The sequence below is a fragment of the Physeter macrocephalus genome, chromosome 17 (genome assembly GCF_002837175.3).
Source record: "Physeter macrocephalus isolate SW-GA chromosome 17, ASM283717v5, whole genome shotgun sequence".
NCBI lineage: Eukaryota > Metazoa > Chordata > Mammalia > Artiodactyla > Physeteridae > Physeter > Physeter macrocephalus.
In genome coordinates, this window is record NC_041230.1 from 47,736,059 (window position 1) to 47,744,865 (window position 8,807).

The following is an 8,807-nucleotide window of genomic DNA, read 5'->3' on the forward strand; positions in this document are numbered from 1 at the left end:
TCTTGTTGTGGAGCACGGGCTCTAGGCGCGCGGGCTTCAGCAGTTGTGGCGCGCAGGCTCTAGAGCGCAGGCTCAGTAGTTGTGGCGCAGGGGCTTAGTTGTTCCGTAGCATGTGGGATCTTCCCGGACCAGGGCTCAAAACCCGTGTCCCCTGCATTGGCAGGCGGATTCTTAACCATTGCGCCACCAGGGAAGCCCCTCTTTTACAGAGTTTTTGCGAGGACTAAACGTGTGTGTGTGTGTGTGTGTGTGTGTGTGTGTGTGTGTGTGTGTGTGTTGAAACAGACAGAGCAAGCTTAGATCGGTGTCTGGCAAGTCGTAAGCAAAATATCAATGTAGCTTTCCCGTGAGTCATAACTTGCAGAGAACAACGGTATTGAAAGCATACCAACAATAATTTGGAAAGGAAATAATTTGACCACTCATTGTGTTTATGTAGCAACTGAGTTTTGTTGATTTACTTTTCCTCTGCCCTGCAAAGGATATTCGATCCGATACCCATTCATCTCTTTAGAAATATTTTGTTAGCTACCTACTGTGTGCCAGGCACTGGCTTGGCCCAGGGACCCATGTCAATGAGGTCGGAGTCTGACAGCACACACCCAGCTACGTAATAGGATTCGGGACGGAGAGTTAAGGTCAGGAGAGGTGTCTGGTAGAGACTCACATGGGAGGTGACCCTGAAGTTGGTAAAGATGGGAGCTGTCGCCTGCGCCGTATGAGAACTCTGCTCAGACATCACGTACGGTGCCTCCAGCCTTCCCAGTTCTCTTCCTCCCATTCCCAACCTCTGCCCCATCCTCTTAGTTCCCGAGTCCTGTGATGGGAGCTGGCGCATTGCTCCGTGCCTTCCTCTTCTGTACGCATCACTCTGCTGAGTCAGGAGTTCACGCTTCTCCATCTGCTTTTTGTTGTTGTTGTGGATGTTTCTCGATCGCTGAATTAAACACTTTTTTCCCTTTAGTATACTGGTAATCGAGTTTCTGGAGGGAGGGCCGATAAAAATGCCTGAGTTGAATCTACCACGTCTACACAGGCGCCCCCCCACCCCAAATCTATGCTTCTGGGACCACGACATATCCCCGACACTGAAGGATGAGCAGGGATCACGCAGGCAGAGAGCGTTCGTGACAGCTGCCACGGCTTCCACTACGCCCACCCTGCCTTTATCTGCCGAGCGTAATGTGCCAGCTCCGTGTAAATACGCTACATACACAGTCTGACCTAGTTATCGAAATTCTGCTGTCTGTATACCAGCAACTCAAGTTTACAGATGAGGAAGTGGGCTCAGAGTGGTTAAGTGTATGTCTCAAAGTCCCCCAGCTGTCGTTTCTTGTAGTTGGGGTGCCCCAGGAGGCCAACGCCACAGCCGAGATAGGCGTGAGGCTCGTGCGGTTGTGCTCTGGGGATCCACGCCTGTAGGGGAGCAGCGTGGCCAGCAGGATGGGGCCGGGGGAGGACTGAGCTGTGATGGAGGAGCCACAGACACTTCAGCCAGTGCCGAGGAGACGAAAGCCGAGGTGACCCTGCAGAGATGTCCTGAATTGGGACACAGAGACCAGGCAGTCGTTGATGTGGCTGCCTCCTGGATTGGATGCATCCTTGGGCAAGGCAGCTCCCTCTAGCTGAAGGCACTTCCTAAGAAGGGATCCTGCCGTCAGCAGACAGCAGCCCAGCAGCTGGGGAAGTGAGTGCCTCCTGGCTCAGAATGGGCTTCTGGGTTGCACACCACAGTATCCACTACAGTGTCACAGGCTGACCTGCAAGCCATGTCTCTCTCACTGTAGAGTCTGTTCATGTAAGTGGGGTGCAGGACAGAGGGCAGGGAGGAGAGAAAGCTAGAAAGGTAGGTCAGCTCGTCTAAGGTAGGAACTTGTACCTCACAAAGGAGCCGGCCCTGAGAGGGGGTAATAGTTACATCTGATCGGAGAAGTGCCGTGTTCCTGGGAAACCATCCAGGTGGTGGTACACAGACTCCTAGAGCAAAACCAGTTGGTGGGGTTCATCTGATATTCTAGATATACCTGCGTCAGGGATTTCAGTTGAGAAGGAAAAGAAAATTTCATTCTTTTTCCTTTCCTTACATCACTGGTTTCTGTTTCTTATTTGAAAATGCTATTCCTCCCATAGGGAAAAGGTTTGGTTAACGCGGGTGGTAGAGCTATCTTTGTTTAAAATATTCTCTTTGATCGAGGGGACGGTGACATCACTAAGTTCTAGGACAGATTCTTCTCGGGCAGGGTAATCGTTAGGGACCTGTTTGTGCGTCCATTTGAGGAAGTGACGAAACCAAAAGCAGTTTGGATGTTCGGCACCTTCGCTAAAGTCAGAGGAGTGCGATGTGAACGCACACCATTCTCTTCTGCGCGCCCTCTCCTGTCGGTGACCAGACCGAACCAAGGGACCCTCACCTTAAGAACACATGCCCTAACTCTATGTTCGGGATGACCAGAGGGTTATCTCCGCTCACGAGGCTTGTGATGCTGGACCAAAGAAGTCAATTCTGAGCCTGTATAAGCCCAGCTTCCATTAACACCTGCAAAATAACAGTTCACTGTCCTGAGATGTCCAATCCCATGAGGGGCCCTGTCCCCTCTTCTCCCTGGTACCCTACCTACCCGGTCTCCTTTCCCTCCTCCCATATCCTTTTTTTTTTTTTTTAATTGAAGTATAGCTGAGATGTCCAATCCCATGAGGGGCCCTGTCCCCTCTTCTCCCTGGTACCCTACCTACCCGGTCTCCTTTCCCCCCTCCCATATCCTTTTTTTTTTTTTTTTAATTGAAGTATAGTTGATTTACAATGTTGTGTTCATTTCTGCTGTACAGCAAAGTGACCCAGTTATACATATATATATATATTCTTTTTTAATATTCTTTTCCATTGTGGTCTATCGTAGGATATTGAATAGAGTTCTCTGTGCTGTACAGTAGGACCTTGTCGTTTATCCATTCTGTATATAAAAGCTCACATCTGCTCCCCCCCAACCTCCCACTCCATCCCTCCCCCAAGCCCCTCCCCCTTGACAACCACCAGTTCGTTCTCTATGTCCGTGTTTCGTAGATGGGTTCGTGTCACATTCTATCTTATTTCTTTTAATTAATTAATTTATTTATCTTTGCCTGTGTTGGGTCTTTGTTGCAGTTTTTGGGCTTCTCACTATCCCCTGCATTGGCAGGTGGATTCTTAACCACTGAGCCACCAGGGCAGTCCCTGTGTCATATTTTAGATTCCACATAGAAGTGATAGCATATGGTATTTGTCTTTCTTTCTGACTTCACTTAGTATGATGATGTCTAGTTGGATCCACGTTGCTGCAATTGGCATAATTTCATTTTTATGGCTGAGTAATATTCCATTATATTGGAATATATATATTCCATTATATATGTACCACATCTTCTTTATCCATTCCTCTGTCGATGGACACTTAGGTTGTTTCCGTGTCTTGGCTATTGTGAATAGTGCTGCTTTGAACGCAGGGGGTGCATGTATCTTTTTGGATTAGAGTTTTGTCTGGGTATGTGCCCAGGAGTGGGATTCTCCTCTCCGTGGTACCCTACCTCCCGGGTCTCCATTCCCTCTTCCTGTGTCCTCCTATTCCCACCCACAACCCTGGAGGGTCCCAGATCCCGTGTCCCTAAATGAGAGACATCTTGAGGGAAGATGGGTCTCTTTGTCATCATATATGGATTCCACTGGTTGTACAAAGGACCGAAGGCAACAAGTGTGCTGTTTTCAAGGTTGCTGAACTCATAGGGAGCACAGTTGCCAGTGAGCCAGGGAAATCATGAGGTCTGGAGTCAGGCCGATCTGGGTTTGGATCCTGGCACTACATTCAAGTATTAGCTACGTCTTGTTGTGGAAAGATCTACATCTACTATGAAGCTTGTGCAAAATCTTGACCTACAGATGTGCAAGAATACTCCTGCGGCCCTTGGATGGTGAACATATCCCCATTTAGCCTGGCTCCAGTGCTCAGGGTAGGGTCTGGAGTCCAAGCGACTGGGCTCAGCCTCTGACTCTGCCACTTTGCCCCTTGACCTTTGCCTCCGTGGGCTTCAGGACGCTGCCTGTAACTGGGGAGAGTGGATGCAAAGTGTGGACGCTCCCTGGAAGCGTTAGAGGCACAGGCATCCCTTAGCTTGAGGGATGCTCGTCACAATCAGAATTTAATGAACAGGAATGATCTGTTCCTAAGTCTTTTCACTTGCTTGAGCCTCAGTTTCCCTATCAATAAAGTGGGGATAATGATGCCTCCACGGGGCTGTGGCAAGAATTCAGCAAAAACTGTAGGGCTCAGCACCTAGAAAGTGCGAGAGAAGGCATCCACGCCCCGTGTGGGGTTCATACATTAGGGCACTGCCTCGTAAAGTCATTCGATTAGGAATCCAGAGGGCACAGATGGTAGAGGACAGGTTTTTCATCCACCTGGACAGTTTCACGGCCAGCTACACCACCGGCTGTATCCCCGCTGACACCTGGCTTGGTAGCTACCAACTCATTTATGCATCTTCCTTTTTACAAGCCAGGCAATTGTGAGAGGAGGAATCCCATCAGGTGTGGCAGCCAGAGTGGGGGGAAGAGAAAGCAGACCAAGGTGTCCCTCGGTGTCCCCCGTGGTCCTGAGGTCGGCATTTCTCTGAACTGCGAGGGCAGGAGAGTTTAACTGCAGTTGGCTGGTGGTGAGCCCGCCCTGGTGGGATGCAGCCAGACAGCCCACAAACGCCCAACCATAAACCCGGGCCCTGCCGGCTCCCAAGAACTCTCCTTTGCACGAGAAGCATTTTGCAGAAGAGGAACAGGGCAGGGGAGGGGCGTCGGACCCCTTCTGGGGTATTGTCCAAAACCACACGCAGGCAGAAATGGTGCCCCCAGACCTGGGGACGCTGGACCAGCAGCCAGGGGTCGGAGGACCAAGACGTGGAGCTCAGAGACGAGGAAGAAGGTCCCCGAGGCTCTGTGGACAGGCACACGGCCAGGCAGGGAATAGGTACCTAGCCCGATGGGGGTACGTTTGCATGTTTACGCATAATCCCAGGACGCCCTGCAGTGAACGGGGTATGGGGGTCGGAGCAGGCATTAGCCATGAACGAGAACAGGGGCTTTGAACCAAGACAGACCCGGTTTGGATCTCGGCTCCGTCACCTCCCAGGCACCCGGCTGTGAGTCACCTCACCTCCCTTATAGCCTCGACAGTAATACCCGCCTGGTGCGGTGGTCGTGAGGGTCAGTGGTCACAGTGGGCCCTCGGCACGGGGCAGGCTCTCGGTAGCAGCAGCCGTTACCGTGGAGCAGTACCGCTTTGTTGCTGTCGTTGGCTATTACAGTCAGGGCCGGACTAACCCTCCCTAAGGCGGCTGTCGGGTCTCATACTCACCTGGCCGAGACATGAAGGACTCAGGATGGGTTTGGCAGGGAGATGATTAAGGGGCTGGAAGGTGACTGGAGTGACTGTGCCTGGATTGGGCGATGGCGAAAGGGGAGGCGCCGGGGCAGGTGGCTGGCGAGTTTCTAGAGGGAACGCCGAATGGAGGGTGGTGTGCAGGTTTCATCTCTCCCGGGGTTTGAAGGCAAAGCGGGAGAGGTGGGTCGGCTAGGGGGAGAGTTCCTGACCCATAGAAAAGTTTACACCTGCATTTAGGCAACAGCGCGGGGCTGCTGAACGGGCCGCCTGGGCCCCCTTGCGAAATCGTCGGGATCGGGCTGAAGGTGTCTTTTAGCTGCTCAAATTCGGAATGTGGAACTTGGCACAGCTAGAAGCGGGGAGTCGGAGCTGGAGGACAGGTCCGGCCAGAGAGTTTCCCATCCAAGCATCCCTTGGAGCCCAGACGCCGGCAGCCCTTGCCTGCTGCCTGGGGCCGCATCCAACCACAGGCAGCCGCTTGATTTTCACTGCGCGCGTCTCCCACGCAGCCTGCCCGTCCCCCTCTCTCGGAGTTTTGGGTCCAAATCACAGGCGCTGTCAACGTGCTGCGGGGGGGGAGGGCATCAGTATTTCTGAACCTGGCGGCACGTTTTCAGTGAGTGAGAATTACCCTACGTCTTCAGGAGCTGCATTAGAATCAAAAGCCAAATTAAACAGCCACCAGGTGAATGGATACAAATTTACATCCATGCATACACGGGTCACTTTTGCTGTTGAGCTAATTGATTTCTGGGCTCTGAGTTGGAGGCCCCAAGATCTTGCCTGCCTGGTGGGAAGGGTGTGAGAAAACCAGTTTTCATGCTTTGAGGCAAAAATTCAACCAGTGGAATAAGAGAGACGGGGTTAACTGACCCTACAAGGTGTAACAGAGATGCATAGGGGCCCATCATAGAAGCAACACTGGAGCCAGCCGGGCATGGATTTCAAAGAGGATGTCACCACTTACCAGGTGGAGGACATGAGGCCAGTCCAGACCACTTCTGTGCCTCAGTCTTCTCCTCTGTAAAATGGGGCTAATACCCCACAGGGATGGATCCATGTATTTTTCTAACATTTTATTACAAAAGTTTTCAAATAGAACATTTGAAATTTGAAAGATGTGGCAACCACCCATCTACCCAACACCTAGATTCTACATTTGTACTGCACTTTTTAAAAATTTCATTTTTATTTTATATTGGAGAATGGTTGATTTACAATGTTGTGTTAGTTTCAGGTGTACAGCTAAGTGATTCAGTTATACATAGTCATAGAAACACTCTTTTTCAGAATCTCTTCCCATTACAGGTTATTACAGAATATTGAGTAGAGTTCCCTGTGCTATACAGGAGATCCTTGTTGATTATCTATTTTATATACAGTGATATGTATCTGTTAATCCCAAACTCCTAAGTTACCCCTTCCCCTCACATTTCCCCTTTGGTAACCATAAGTTTGTTTCTGAAGTCTGTGAGCCTGTTTCTGTTTTGTGGGTAAGTTTGTATCATTTTTTTAAGATGCCACATATAAATGACATCACGTGGTATTTGGCTTTCTCTGTCCTACTTCACTTAGTATGATAATCTCTAGTTGCCTCCATGTGGCTGCAAATGGCATTATTTCATTCTTTTTCATGGCTGAGTAGTATTTCATTGTATATATGTACCACATCTTCCTTATCCATTCCTCTGTCGATGGACATTTAGGTTGTTTCCATGTCTTGGCTGTTGTAAATAGTGCTGCAGTGAACGCTGGGGTGCGTGTATCTTTTTGAATTATGGTTTTCTCCAGATACATGCCCAGGAGTGGGATTGCTGGATTATATGGCAACTCTGTTTTTAGTTTTTTAAGGAATACCGCGCTTAAACAGAAAACAACAACTGCACCTGCTCCCTTCTCATTCTGTCCATCCCTTTTTAGGAATCATTGCCCAGGGATATGGGGAGATTTAGAGTAGATATGTATAAAGGGCCAGGGCAGGGGGCAGGGTCTGGAATTTTACAGTGCTTACTACATGACTGTGGCTGTCGTTCAGATGTCAGTGCCCCAGTTTCATGGCTGTGAACTTGGTTCTGGTTGCTGTGGTCGGGGGAGCGGAAGAGCAGTGGAATCCATGGCTAGCCTGGTACCCAGAGATGCTGGGTAAAGATTGGTGAGAAAAGTGACTGCCTCTTGAATTTTTTGCTTAGAAGGTAGAAATGTCCACCCCCCCCCCCCGCCTACTTTTAAGTCCCTCAAATGAAGGACAGATGAGCTATTTTGGTCTGTATGCTTCCTCCTTCCAATGTTTAATAAAAGGACTTGTAGCCAGGATTGAAGTAGTATCTATGGTGTACTCAGGAAATCTCCAAATGTTACAACCAGTCTTCCCAAGAACCCGGTGAAGGGGCTGTTACCATGTCCATTTCGTAGATGGGGAGACCGAGGCTCAGTGCCTTGTCACAGAGCTGCCAGGTGGCAAAGTCGGGACTCGAATTCACGTATCTCAGACTTCGGCTCCTGGGCTTTTACCACCATCCCACACTGCCACCCGATCTGCAAAAATAGCCGGATCTTTCCTCTTACCACTCCTTATTCTCATTTCTCTTCACGACTCAAGGGATGATGATACTGATTCTTGTTCAGCTGAGGTTAGAAAGGTTCTCTCCCATCCCCAGGTGACTGCAGGGGGCCTTTTAAAAAGGGAAAACTACAGGCAGTCAGGGCTGCGTCTTCGCTCGCTCTACAGGGGACTTGGCTTGGATTTGTACAGGACGCCAGAGCTGGCTCAGTTTTCTAAAGCCCTAACTAACTTTGCAGCATTCTTCAAGGGCCCCAGAGAGTTCCTTGTGCCATGAAATTTAGTTTGGAAACTTCAATAAAAAAGTCCCGAAGGAAACTGTCGATTTAACGCATTTACACCGAAGCATCGTACTTGGGAAAAACACCTTCAAAAGCCAACGCTGTTTCCCAACCATTAAAAAGTTTACGTGCAGCTTGGTTTCCATAGATACCTGAGGTAATGGCCTCCTTCCCCTCACTGAAGAGTGAGTGTCGCTTGGTTTCTTTCTTTTTACCTTAGCCTTTCATACTTTTTCCCTCCATCCCCATTTATGAAAACGAAAGATAACTAAATTGAAACCTGGCAGTGAGATTTGTCTGAGGAAGAGTTTGATTGATAAGGTCGAGGGTCTTCATTTTTGCTCCCCTAAATACTTCATGGCTTCTGCAAATACAGTGTTGCTACATACAAGGAAGAGATGGAGACTTTTCAGTTGATCAAATGAGTTCCCCATCAAACAAACACATAAACGTATTCGAAAGGGAAAGGGTAATGGTCTGTGGAAGAGTTACTGAGCTTTGGGTGTAGGGAAGAGGTGTTTGTAAATAAAGTTTTATTGGAACACAGCCATGTTCACTGGG